This window comes from Nesoenas mayeri, assembly GCF_963082525.1.
Source record: "Nesoenas mayeri genome assembly, chromosome: 5".
In the NCBI taxonomy this organism is placed as follows: Eukaryota; Metazoa; Chordata; class Aves; order Columbiformes; family Columbidae; genus Nesoenas; species Nesoenas mayeri.
In genome coordinates, this window is record NC_137548.1 from 3,825,998 (window position 1) to 3,840,430 (window position 14,433).

Here is a 14,433-nt window from a genome sequence, read left to right on the forward strand (position 1 = left end):
CCTTGTACCTCGTCAGATAATGCCTTTCCTTAACAAAGGAGCTGAGTTATCTTAGAAGAGGTTGAGAGCTCCTCGCCTTTCAGAGAGGGAAAAGGGACTGTTATGTGTTGCTGAGATGTACCAGTTATATTAAATTAGGGAAGATTTTGTATGGAAACACTAGAAGAAGCTATGAAAAGATTGCGAGACATGTTTTTGTGCAAAAAGAGCACACGTATACCTGCTATTGCTATTAAGAGAGAGAAGATGAATGAAAAAAAGCCTTTGAGCTGAAAGAAAATCAACATGAATTCATTACTAAGTGTTAGCAATCATACATATAGCATACATCCAACTACAGCAATGGAAAATACTTTCTTGAAGGAATAGAAAGAACAGGAAACCACTTGCTAATAAAATTTACCATCTGCCTTCTGGAATGTAGGACTCCTTGGTTCAGATGTTTTAGTCAAACCAAAGCAGCCAGGAAGGCAAAAGCAACCTTGTAAATCCACATCTGAATAATAAGGAACTGTAGGGCTGGTGGCAAAAGCTCATTGACTTGATAGATGAAGGAGAGGGTCTAATGACTTTTGCTCTCCAAAGGGTGAAAGTAATGTGGGGTGGCCCTGTGGCTACATTTCCAACCCCCTACCAAGCTGATTATACAACAAACATCCCAAACCTGCTCTGAGAAAAAGACACGTACCGTTTTCTTCTCCGCAGGCCGTTAAACCCGCCGATTTCCAGGCACTTGGTGAAGCCAACGGTAGGAACACGCTGACATCTTTACAAGGAAGAACAGGATGTGACAGCCCTGTGTGTGAGCAGGAGATATTTGGTGTTTTGTTAGTCTGGTTTTTGGGAACAGATGGGAGCGGAGCCATAGGAAGCCTCGTCGTTCAACTTCCCCAACTCATTAGCGAGGCCCCTACACAGCGAAACCCTCCCCTTGTCCCATCTGCAGCAGCCAAAACCTCGATGACCTCCAAACCCACCACCTGGGACCCCCAACCCCTCCATCACCGCTTATAAATCTTTACATTTGAAATGCGCTGCCGATCGATGATTTCAGGATGCAAATGGAGCATATGGAGACCATAGCAAGCAAAACAAAGGCAGAAGCCACGGGCCATTTCCATGATCAGAAAGAGAAAGAGTTTCTAGTTATGCAAAGGTCATTGTCTAAGCATGGTCATACATCTAAATATTTTAGTGTCCGTGTGCCTGGATCCTCCCAGAATGTTTGTGTATAGGGGGGTAAATGCAGTGGTTTAGTTAGATAAGGGAACACAGAAGAAGTGCAGATGTCTCTGTCTCATGAGATCTTTAAAGCAAACTCAAGCGTCATGGGGGTTCACTTTTTTTCCCCCTATAGTTATTTATATATACATATAGTTATTATTTTTTTCCCCTATAGTTATCTATTATTATTTTTTCCCCTTATAGTTACGTGTTCATGCTTTGACTCCTGGTTACTCCACACAGTTTCCAGCATGAAGTCAGCATAAACATTCCTACCTCCCCAAATCCGCTGTGTGCAGCACTGAGGGATGCAGCGATGGCAGCTCGGTGCTGCGGGGTGTCACCTCCACCCCGGTGACCCCGCCACCTCCTCTGTGCCCACAGGGCATGGCTGGCACCATCATGGCAAAGGAGACAAAGTCTGACTTTCTTTTTGTTTTCCCCTCCTCCTCTTTGTGAATGTGTAACAGTGAGAAGGGACATTGTCCGCAGGTCCGTGGGAAGCACAAAGGGGTGGCTGTGCTGACCTCCTTATAAAAATTCAAGGCTGTCCTCATTTTTCCTGGAGGTTTTGAGCGGTTTGCACACACGTATCTTTGTTTTACACCCATCCCTGCCCCCGCAACCCCAGCGCTGCCCTGTCCAAAAGCCTCCAGTTCCAGCCCAGTCCTGTTGCCCACACAGAAACCAGCAAATTCTGACATACCCGGTTAGAACTTGGACAATTAGGGAGAAATGCTGAAAATTCCTTCTTGGAGAAAACGCTGCTTTTCTTCCTTGTGATGCTGCCAGTTCAAAACTTCAGTGCAGCTCAGTTTCTAGTGCTGGCAACTCGACTTTTTCCCAAAATCAAGCCCTTGAAGCTTCTCTGGCCATTTCCCCACCGCTGCAAGCGCAGGGAAGGGTGAGATGCTGGGATCCTCAGGAAACTACTTTATATGTGTAATTTGGGGATTTTCATCTAAATATCTTCTCTGTGACCACTGAGGTCCCTGGCTGGAGTCTGTGATTTTTAAAAAGGATTAACGCTGTGGCAACCTTCATCCAGATGCCCCCAAAAAAGGTTTTGACCTGGTTGTGTGCTGAGCACTTTGCCCTCCTAAATTCTAATTCAAATCCCTTTTGCTTTTCTATTTCCAGCCTTTTTTTTTCCCCCTTTCATGCATTTAAATGCTGCACTCTCTGCAGGAATAAACAAATTCTTAAAGAGCTTTCAGTTTAACAACCTGACAATTTATATTATACTTTTGGGGGGAGGATTGGTGCCCATGGTCATTTAGGGGAATTCAGCAAAGCCTGAGCTCAACATCATATCCAGATTGACACGGGGTTGTTCTTCCTCTGTTCACCTCTGAAAATTTGGGATTTAAGGAATATTTGGGACTGAACAGTTACACCATTGGTGAATACAGGGGATGTTCTGGGTTTCTTCCCTTAGCCACAAGCAGGATTAAGACCAGAGAGCTCCTTCCTGTCAAAAACAAGGAGAATCATCTTGTCATAAGCTATTAATATGGAGCTGCATTGGCACTTGGCAGCAAACCACCAAGCCCACAAAGTTGTGTTTAATTTGCTGTTAGAGGACAGACTGAATCTTCTTCACTCAATTATACTGAGACGATATTTCAGCACCGAGCCCTGGAAAAATGCCACCGCTCGCTTATGACAGCCCCACCGCTCCAACTTGGGGTTGCTGGTGTTGTCCATCCTCTGCTCCTCAAAAGGGAGTTTCAAGAGCTCCTGCGTGTCTAGATGGCCCATGTGCAATGAATCCAGAAGGTTCTTCACCCCTCACCTCCACCCCACCAGCCCCAAGAGCCAGCCCGAGCCCTGGCACCCATCTCATTTTGACCCTATGTGCATGCCCGAATAGCAAGAACAACCAGAAATAACCCCATGTTTCCCTCAGAAAAAGAGCCAGGGTGGATTTTTGACTTTCAACAGGGTTTCTTTGCCATCCCAGCCCTCAGGTTCCCATGCAGGCTGGGCTTTGCCTGGTGCCTTCCTGCCTTCCCCAGCTCCCCACCGGACATGAAGCCTTCCCCTCGTCATCCAGGATGTCGGTTTCTATTTTTACTCAAATCCCTTTAACTTCTTGACATTTTTAAGGCAGCAACCTGGAGGAAATAGATTATCCCACCGGGGGTACTGTGTGACTCCAGCCCTTGGTTAAGAAGATAGAACTTCTTTTCAGGGTTCATCGCATTCCTGAACTGGCTACAACTTCTAACTCACAAAATAGGGAATACAATGCCCATAAGCTTTTATTCAGTAAAACTTCATTATTAGCCATCATATCCTTCATGTAGATGGGGAACAACAAGGAACAGCTCTCATTTTAATATGTACAGCCTGGGAGACAGCGACAGCCTTTTATCTCAGCTCGTTGAGTATCTCTTGGCTTGCTCAAGTCCCATTAGAGTTAGGAAGCTGGTTAGCTGCCTCCGTAGACAATTTCTGTTGCATGGTGACATGAAAAACAGGACACAAGGATGCACTGTGGTCTTTTACAAACTGCGACAACTGAAGCAGGGATCGCTGCTGGTATTAGTTTTGTCCTACAGACACTGTGTAGAGTATGAGCCTGATATTTCCTTCTTTTTGTTGTGCAACTGCAGAGCTTAATACTGCTTTTTTTTTTTTTTTGGCCTATTTTGAACAAAATTGCTGTTAGGTCCCATTTTTCCTTTGTTTCCAGAACACAGGGATGTGCAAAACAACCACCGCCTTAGGAGTATTTCAAGGCAGCAAGAGGAGAAACTCCAGAGTGGCTCTGGGGAGAACGCTCCCACGTTCCTGAGATTCCTCTTCCAACGCTCCACAGACAGACTCGCAGTTCTATTTGCAAAAACTGGGAAAGCTTCCAAATTTCAGCCTGCAAAGCCTTCCACTAAAAAAAATTAAAAATAAATATAAAAATACACATAGGAAAGCTACATTTCCCCCTACCACAGAGCAAGAGACCCTTGCAAGCAATGAAGCCCCTGCAGATGCGCCCCCATGAAGCACAGTGTGCTACAAGTGTTCACTGCCGATGCGTCGCTTCCCAGCAAACATGTGGGGCCCAAGATTTCAATTTACAAGCACAGCTCTGGGTTGTGTCTCCAAGGATAACCTGCTCTTCATCTGCAGGAAAATTCAAGACGGGAATAAACAGCGCTTGCTGGGAACAGGGTCCCTTGGCTGAGCTCTGGCACTGCTTTTTCTTGTGTCTTGATGCCTCCAGCACAGAGCAGCAGCTGAATCCCATGCAACCGGATAACAGACTCTTGTATTCACCCCCAGTTTTCCAGCAAGTGGAAAAAAAATGAGGAAAAAAGAAATGTGTCTACTTGGCGAGTGTTGGACACGTGTAACCCCTCACAGCTGCAGCCAAGCCAATGTGGGCAAGCACTTCCCTGCGAGGTTTGATGCCTTGATGTGAACACTTGGACTGATGTGAGCAGTGGCTGAGGAACTCCTGCTACTGGCAGCATTTTGCAACAGGGGCTCAGGGCTTTATAGCAGAGATTTGACTTTTGTTCCTTCATGTTTTATCATCCTGCTGGAGCTCAGAGAAAACATTGACCTTGAAAGCATGGTTACCCTTCTATCCAAGTTCTCCACTTTGTCTTGGTCAGTTACTGTTAGTGACACCAACAGAAGAGAAATAAAACCTTGAACTAATGGATATTACATTGTTTTAACCTAACTGGGCACATCCTGAGCACTTGTTCTGCTGGCCAGACAGATGGGTGAATTCTACCTTTCCATATTTTATCTACTGGAGCCATGTGCTTTCAGACCCAGGGGGGACAACTCCCTGACCTAAGCAAGGCAGATGGGTAGAACCGATGGACAACCTGTGTTTCAAAGATAGAACAGTTAGAGAGGAGTTTGGCCAGGGCCAGAGTCATCTGGGTCTGTCTGTTGGGCTGCACAGCCTCACTGTGTATAAGCAATTAACACTGGTGCACAGAGGGCTGACAGACCTTGTTTTGCAAATGCTGAAGTGTTGACACTTCACACCAAGGTGCATCTTGTGTTACTGGCAAAGAAGAAAACCCTCTGTTAAATTCACAGGGTTTTCCTGTCAGACATCCCCATGGCTCTAACTCAGCCCAGCATTGATGCCCATGCTCATATCTGCAGTGGAGTGCATTCATCTAGTTGTCAATAATCACAGAATCACAGGGTGGTTGGTGTTGAAGGGACCTCTGTAGATCCCCCAGTGCAACCCCCCTGCTCACGCAGGGTCACAGAGCAGATCACACAGGTGGGTCCAGGGGGTTTGAATGTCTCAGAGCAGGAGACTCCACACCCGCTCTGGGCAGCCTGGGCCAGGCTCTGGCACCTCCCAGCAAACAAGTTTCTGCTCATGTTCAGATGGACCCTCCTGTGTTTCAGTCTGTGCCCGTTGCCCCTCACCCTGGTGTTGGGCACCACTGAACAGAGTCTGGTCCATCCTCTTTGTACCCACCCTTGAGATATTGATCAGCATCAATAAGATCCCTCTCAGCTTCTCCAATATAGTCTGCTTGCAGAAAATCAAAGGAAGGGAAAGGGAGGACAGGCCTGGCTGAGGTGAGCTGGGTGAGGCTGGACTTGGTGGGTCACAGGAAAGACCAATGTCCATACCTGACTCTGGCAGCGCCCAAACCTGACACATCTCAGTCCAAATGCTGATATTGTTACGAGATTCTCTGAGCAGCTCAGACCCACAACACAATCAGGAAGTGACATGAAAAAACAATGTTTTCCTGCCCTTTGCCTCTTCTCCAGCCTCTGTACACCCAAATCTCTGTTGTGTCCAGAGCTGGTACCCAGGCATCAACCTACTAAAAACTGAAGTGCTCCCATCACCCCTTGGTTACCATCTTCACATGCAGATTATGTGGAAAGGGTGAAGGCAGGTACTTAAAGGTCCCCCAACCACCGATGTGCCCATTTCCTGCAGGAAAACCTCTGTGCCTTGGAAAAATCTCCCCTCCTGGGTGCACATTTTGCTTTTGCTTTGAATTTGAGCTGCCTGACAAACAGCACGCTGGGTCCCACCCCCACCTTCCGAGCAAAATCCCCGCCGCCGCGCTTGCACGTTGCAGCCAAGCCCTGCTGAAGATGTTATCAGGAAAGGGAATTATTTGCTACTGGAGAATGTACTTGTGCCTCGCAGCTATTCGGCTGCACAAATATGTGGAGTGTTGCTGATAATTCACCAAGGGAAGTCTGGAAAATGGATTCTGCAATGAGATAATTCCGCTTGTAGACTTTTATTTTATATATTTCTGTTTCCTTCCTCCTTTTCCGCTCCCCCCACCATTTCCATTTCCATCTAAATGGGACCTTTGTTTTTTTCTGAGTCAATATTTAGTCACTTGTTCCTCTCAAGCCTCCTGGCTCAGTTTCTCAGAGCAAAGCATTCCCAGGGGAGAGCCAGGACTGATCAGGCGAGATGCTGGATCTGGTGCCACACAGCTCCTCCAAGTATTTGTGGTTCGCACTTGCAATGACTTTTGCATATGGATTTGTAATTAAGGCACCTAGAAATAAATCCCATACCCCACATCCCATATGCTGATAGCCATGCTAATTGATATTACAAAAATCCAGGGCTGAGCCCACCTTTAACAGTGATTTGCATCAATGTCATGGGCAGACTGAAAGTTCACACAACTTCATCTAGAGAGATACTTTCCAAAGAGCCTTCTCAAACAAGGGTGTGTTTCCAGCTAATCTTTTTAGATCCTCTCCCTTGCAAAAATTTGCATTAACTCTAGGAACAGACAAGGAAACCTGACCATTAACAGATTGATTTCCATTGAGGTATCAGCTGCTCTTTGTCCAGCTATTGTTAGACCAGCCGATGGTGCTCGATTGATTTACAAGGCTCCAGCACTTGTGGCCATTGCTTTTTCTTGCTTTTTGCATTGGAGGTACAGGTATATATGTGTTTTCTTCTGGGCTTGTCTATATGCAAAAGTACTACAGTCTTATCTGCAAGCTGAGCTACACCAGCTAGATCACAAAGCTTGCTGTTATTTTAATACAAGACCATGTCACATCATATGCTCTGAACTGGATTTAATTTATGTTTGTAAATAAGTAGAAATATTAAGTAGGAAACAAACAAACAAACAGGATCTTTTTAGGCTTGCATAAAACATCTGCACAAACCTGCGCTGAAATAAATACAGGTTGGGTTACAACCTAGGAACATAGTAGTTTTTCTAACCAGAGACCCAATCATAGTTTTTCAGTTCCACCATGTGGAGAAGCCTGTAAGGTGGAGGCATCAGACTGATTTCACCAATTCACATGGATTTGGGGGGTTTGTTTGCCTTGCTCCAAGCCTGTTCTACCTTTGCTCACATCAGCTGCAAATGGGACTTGGCTCTGTGGCAGGAAACAATTTCCTAGGGAGCAGCAATGGCCAAAAAGGCAGGGATGCAGAGTTGGGTGCATCTCTTGGGTGAAAACAAGATTTCAGCCACCATCTCAGTGCCCTGCCTGCGTTGCTCAGCAGAAGCGTCCTCACCTTATGAATTGATGGGAAAATAGAAATACTGGAGGGGTTTATGCAGAAAAATAGATTTGGCTTCGGTGTGAGAACACCAAGAGCTGTCCAGGCTACAGATGGTCCTATCTGTATGTATCAGCCCACACAAGCACCAGGGTGGAGATGGGCTTCACTGTGACCAGAAAAGAGCAGGGGAGAGCTTGTGAAGAGAAAGGGAGGGGAAGTGCTGCCAGACACACACAAGGAGCCCTTGGGTGCAGGCTATGTGTGATGGTGGCCAAGGAGCTGAGGTTGACCTGTGAGGTGTTAGATCACAGCATCATAGAATGGTTTAGGTTGGAAGAATCTTTAAGGTTCATCTAGTCCAACCCCCGTGCCATGGACAGGTACACCTTCCACTAGATCATGTTGCTCAAAGCCCTGTCCAACCTGATCTTGAACACTTCGAGGGCTGCGACATCCACAGCTTCTCTGGACAGCATGTTCTACTGTCTCACCATTCTTGTTGTAAAAAAGTTCTTCCTTATATCTGATCTAAATCTAAGGTCTTTTAGTTTACAACCATTATCCCTTGTCCTGTCACTACAGGCCTTGATAGAAAGCTTCTCTCTTTCTTCTTAGCCCCCTTTATGTATAGAAAGTTCACAATAAGGTCTCCTCTTCTCTTCTGCAGGCTGAACAACCCCAACTCTCTCAGCCTTTCCTCACATCAGAGCTGTTCCATCCCTCTGATCATCTTCATGGCCTCCTTTGGACTCACTCCAACAGGTCCATGTCTCACTCATGTTGGTGACCCCAGAGCTGAACCAGCACTAAAGGGGCATCTCACCAGAGCAGAGCAGAGGGGCAGAATCGCCTCCCTTGACCTGCTGGTCACTCTTCTTCTGAAGCAGCCCAGGATATAGTTGTCTTTCTGGGGTGAGCGCAAATTGCTGGGTCCTGTTGAGCTTCTCATCAACCAGCACCCCCAAGTCCTTCTCCTTAGGGCTACTCTCAATCCTTTCATCCCCTAGTCTGTACTGATACTGAGGATTGCCTCCGTCCAGGTGCAGGACCTTCCACTTGGCCTTGTTGAACCTCGTGAGGTTCACATGGGCCCACAAGTCCCTCTGAGTGACATCTCCTCCCTCAAGTGTATCAACTGCACCACTCAGCTTGATGTCATCTGGAAACTTGCTGAGGGTACACTTGATCCCACTGTCTGTGACATCAATAAAGATATTGAACAGCACCGGTCCCAATACAGTCCTTTGAGGAACACCACCAAATGATGTCCAGTTGGACACTGAACTGTTGACTGCAGCTCTTGGGATGCAGCCATCCAGCCAATTCCATCACCTAGTGAAGAGATGAATTTGCACTGGTAGATGACTGTTGGAGACAAGGTTTGAGCAAAAGCCCTGATATCTCCTGCGTAAATAGCTGGTGGAAAGAGGATTTTCCAGACGTGCTCTGCACTGCTGTGCCAGCCCCTTCCACCCACCCACCCCTCAGAGGGAAGGGACATAGACACCCACCTCTCTTGTACCCCGCTTCCCTCTGTGAATTCCTCTCTGATGACCAACACCAGCAGAACAATGCCTTCTTCTGCCTCTTTTCAGCATGGCCACCTTTCCTTGGAATATCAGCATTCTTCAAAGTGAAATACAAGAAAAAACATCCCTACACCCTCTTGATATGCGATATGTAGCGGACCAAAGTGAGATGTGCCCATTTCCTTCAGCTGAGCTCTTCCAAGGATACACATGGGTACCCACACAGCTTTATAGACACACATATTTAATTCTGACCAAAGTAACTTGAATCCAAGTGATGTGATTTGAAAACATTAGGTTGGCACTTGTCTCTAAACCCCTTCTGCTTCCTCAGCCATTGACCGCAGCAGGATGATTTTGCAGCCGGGCTCAGTGTAATTCTTCTACCTGACGTCTTGAAACCACGCAGAGATTGAATTATATAACAATACTGTTTAAGCACTAGCAAAATGCACAATTTGATTAATCTTAGCAATGCGCTGACTCTGAGATCTAAAAAAGACAGCCACGTGCATTTTAACAAAGTTAAAGCCCAAAGCTTTTCATTTCATCCTAATGGATAGCAAAGGTTGTTCTCCATTTGATAAATGACGGCAGCACTGCTGCATTTGTCTTCTGGCTGGCAGTGCTGGATTCCTCTGAAGTTCGTGTTAATGAGATTCCTCCTACCACAGGAACGAAATCCTCCAGTGAGGCACAGGCATTGGATTTATCATGAAGTGTACCTGTTCTGCATGCACACAACTGGATAAATGCAACGTCCCATCTCACTGGCGAGGTGCCCACAGCAACTACGTACTGGTGGAATGACGTTGTCCGTGACATAAATCCCAAGCGGTGGGAACTAACTCTGCAACTAGACACATTTCTTCTCCCCATGACTCAACTGAGCAACATTTTTCAGAAGGAATATGTATCAGCAAAGAATTAAAGGGTAGAGTATATATTTCCCCCTTGGGAAAAAATGCTTAAAATAAAGCTATCGCTGGAATCCTGGAGGGCTGGTGTTTATTTTACTTGCAAAACCACTCAGCCACATCCAGAAGCCACGGAGTTCCCAAGCTGGACTGTAAATTAGCAGAGATACGTGCATGAGCTTAACGTGTCTCTTGTGTCTTGCACGGTGAGAGGTGGATGAATTAAAGCTATAGGAGATGTAGGACCTTTCTTCCAAAATAACGTATAAAGGGGGGAAGAATGAGACCAGACAGCAGTCAGAAGAGTGAGATCCTGCTGCAGAGAAGGACGTGGTAGGAAGCTCAGGGAGCATGTACATGTGATTTAAAATCCCCAGAAGAGCAAACACTGTGACAGCCCTCCTCCTTCTCCTTCTCCTTCTCCTTCTCCTTCTCCTTCTCCTTCTCCTTCTCCTTCTCCTTCTCCTTCTCCTTCTCCTTCTCCTTCTCCTTCTCCTCCTCCTCCTCCTCCTCCTCCTTCTCCTTCTCCTTCTCCTTCTTCTTTCTCCTTTCCCTCCCTCTTCTCCTTCTTCTCCTTCTCCTTCTCCTTCTCCTTCTCCTTCTCCTTCTCCTTCTCCTTCTCCTTCTCCTTCTCCTTCTCCTTCTCCTTCTCCTTCTCCTTCTCCTTCTCCTTCTCCTTCTCCTTCTCCTTCTCCTTCTTTCTCCTCCTCCTCCTCCTCCTCCTCCTGTTCCAGGACCCTAGCAAACTATCAGGGAGGCGGTAGGAGGAAAAGCCCAGGAGACAACATCTCCAGAGAAGAAATCCTAGCTGCAGCATCAGCTGCCAAACTGGGCATGACTAACTTGATCCCTTGTCCCAGCTCTTTAACCCAACACTGTGGGGTTTGAGGGCTGTTCCAGCAAGGAAACAAACTTTCCCAAAGACATGTTGCTTCTCCACAAGCATCCACAGATCTCTGGTTTCTTGGGCACTCAAACATCCACATACATAATCCCTTCTTTGAGATGGAGACATCCACCTATAGTTTGGCTCTGGAGACCCCTATTTTTTCCACTTGTCTCCTTCTGCAAAGGCAAGACAGTCCTTAGCACTGATGAGTGACTTGAAGTGATTGGGAATGCTTCAAACACAGGGATTTGTCCTTAAATGACATAACCCATTAACAAGTGCAGATTAACACTATTAACAGGAGATCTGAGGGAGAAGGTGGCTTCAATTTTCATACAAGTGACACATAACTGAGTACCAGAAATTTAATATACGGATAAAAGTCCTTCAAATCCAACCTTATCAACTGCAATTGTTCAAGTACAGACCAAGCCCCTCAAAATCCTGAGACTGGCACTGAAAAAGTCAGCAGACTACACAAAGCATTCCTTAGGGTTGTTGGTTTTTTTAAATTTGGCATTGGCATTTTGAGATTTCATATTCTAAAACTGCTCAGTACCCACAAATGAACTTTACTTTTAAATAACCTATTCAGGGCTGTTTTGCAGGTAGTGGAGGAACTGAGTTAGGTAAGAACCTGTGGGCAACCTGTTGCTCAGGTACCCAAAAGGCTTTATTTTAATGTATCAGATAGCACCTGCATTGTTCTCCCTAACCCGGACAGCTTGTGGGCAGCGAGAGGTGCTGAGGAGTCACCCAGGCACTGGCCAAGCAACATGACCCATGTGCGACCATCATCTTTGGAGACCATCCCTTACGGCATAGGACCTATAATACATGAGAGAGGCACAACACAGCCAGCACATGCGCCACCAAGGAGCAGGAGTGGTGTTAAAATGGATATGCCAGGGGAGGTTTAGGTTGGACATTAGGAAAAGGTTCTTCACCCAGAGGTGCTGGACACTGAACAGGCTCCCCAGGGAGGTGTCACAGCCCCAAGCCTGACAGTGTTCAAGAAGAGACTGGATGACACACTCAGACACATGATGTGAACTGTGGGGTTGTCCTGTGCAAGGACAGGAGTTGGACTTGATGATTCTTTTGGTTCTCTTCCAACTCAGGACATTCTATGATGCTATGATTCTATGATCCTGCTCTCTTTGCATCTGCCTTTTCACCATGTGCATCACCACCAGCATCTTTCTAGGCCCCTTGTACAGAGACAGGATCACAACAAAGGCCTGGCGCTGCCTTGAATGGTCACACACAACTGCAAAACCCCATGACTTCAATCCCAGTGCATCCCTGGTCTAGATGATGGCCAACACAGGGCTGAACATTGCCCCAGGGGATCATACAAACCCCTTGGCCCCAAAATTAAAGGGCAGCAACTGTGCTCAGAGCTGACACATGATGAGCCATGCTGACCACCAAGCCCTTCCCATGCCAGGCAGCAGACGTGCACACACAACAGTTCCTTTCATCCTGATCTCCAAAAGCTATCTGCTTTTGGGCAGCCACACAGCCCTTTCTGTCCGCATGACTTCGCTACCCCCTCTGTGCCCCTAGACAGGCAAAGAAATCGCTGTAGTAAAATTTAAAGACCTGCCAGAATCCAAAACTCCTACTTATTAGACATAATCATAATCCTATAATGACAATATAGTACATTATAATTTGCAAGACAGGGGGAAATCTTGACATAAATTGCTTGCCTCGCTGATTCACCAACCTGAGTGCAATTATGGCACATCAGTTAATGTGGCATAGATACTTTATGTGCAAGTTGAAAAGGAAGAGGCCTTGGCATGAGTTTCACTGCCCTCGCCTATGGTGCAGGACCCACCTGAGCAAATCTCTGCACCCATCAGCCTCAGCCCATCATGCCTGGAGTCCTTATTTCCACCCCAAAAATGCAAAATGTCCCATTCACGGGCCAGGACTCACCTCTCCAAATAAAAGGAGCCAGAAATCAACCTGCGCTGCAAAGACTCCACAGCCTAAGCAAACCAAGGGACCAGTTTGGGGTCAGAAATGTGCGTTTTGGTGCACACTCTCTGACCGAATTGCTGCCGCCGCTGGGTCGCTCCAGGGACAGGCTGCAGCCAGGCAAAAGCTCGCTCCAGGTGCTGCAATGCTGCGGCAAGGGCTGTCAGGGCTGCTGGAGATTTTAAGCATTAAAAGACAAATAAGATTTACTGGAAGTTGCTGCAGCTTCAGCAATGCTGAATTACAGGGCTCCCTCCGCACTGAATGCAGATGCTGCTATAGGAACTGAATCTATTTCTTGGGCAGGGGGCTCCTTCAACCCCCCAGCAGACATCTCCATATTTCCTACGCTGGCACTTTGTCTCCATCCTAGGCTCTGCTAATAAAACATAAAGCTGTGTTTAAATATGAAGCTGTGACAGTCCTCGGGACTCGTTAAAGGTTATCACGGCTGAATTACTCATCCCGGAGGGGAAGGCAGAGGGAAGCAGCTGACTCACATCACAGCAACACGGAGAGGGGCCGGCGAGACCGGAGCCCTGATTTTCCCCCGGCATGGGGCTGCTATATGATCACAGGTCAAGATTTTCCTCCATAACTGCTCTTTTTCCTGACTACTCTCCCCAAATGAAGCTCTGACAAGCACGAGAGGAGGCTTAAATTCCCGTATGCATGTGTGTGCATGTACCTGCACGGGGACCTGCCTGCTTTTCCAGCTGAATATATGAGATCTCTGGCAGCCTCCCCATGCATCGTGTAGCCCAGGGGGTCTAAGCCTCTTTCCAAAACTTCCCCCACATGCTGCACATCCCATCCTTACCCCAGCTCATTTCCTGCTCTTTACTAAGGGAAAAGCCAGCTGACAAGCATGTATATAAATCACCCCAGAGCCATGAAGGCTCTCATCACAGCTAGAAACCCCTGGTCACCCTAAAGGACGTGCCAGAGCCGTCTCCCCGCCCTGGGCAGGCTCAGCCCCACTCCTGGTGTGGTCTGGGGGAGTCTTGGCTCTGCTGCACAATGGAGAGGGCAGGCTGCAGGCATGCTGCAAGAAAAGGTCATTTCTTGGCATGGCACAGCATCAGATCTATGTTTTATGCCTTCTGACAGCATTAGCCAGAGCATCCAGATGTCCAAGATATCTCTGGATGAACAGACCCATAAAGCTGAGCGATTCTTTCTTGGTTTAGGGCCTGGGCAGGGTGTAAAAGCAGGCCCCTGGAAGCTGCTTTTACTCAAGCCTGACCTTTCAACCTTGATTACTTTATAGCGGCCATTTAAAAACATCCACCATGTTCATGTAAACACCACGGGTGGCACCTCCTGGGACCAGAATTGCTGTGGGAGAGCTGGGAGAGGGCTGCAGAAAAGTTGCTTCTTGAT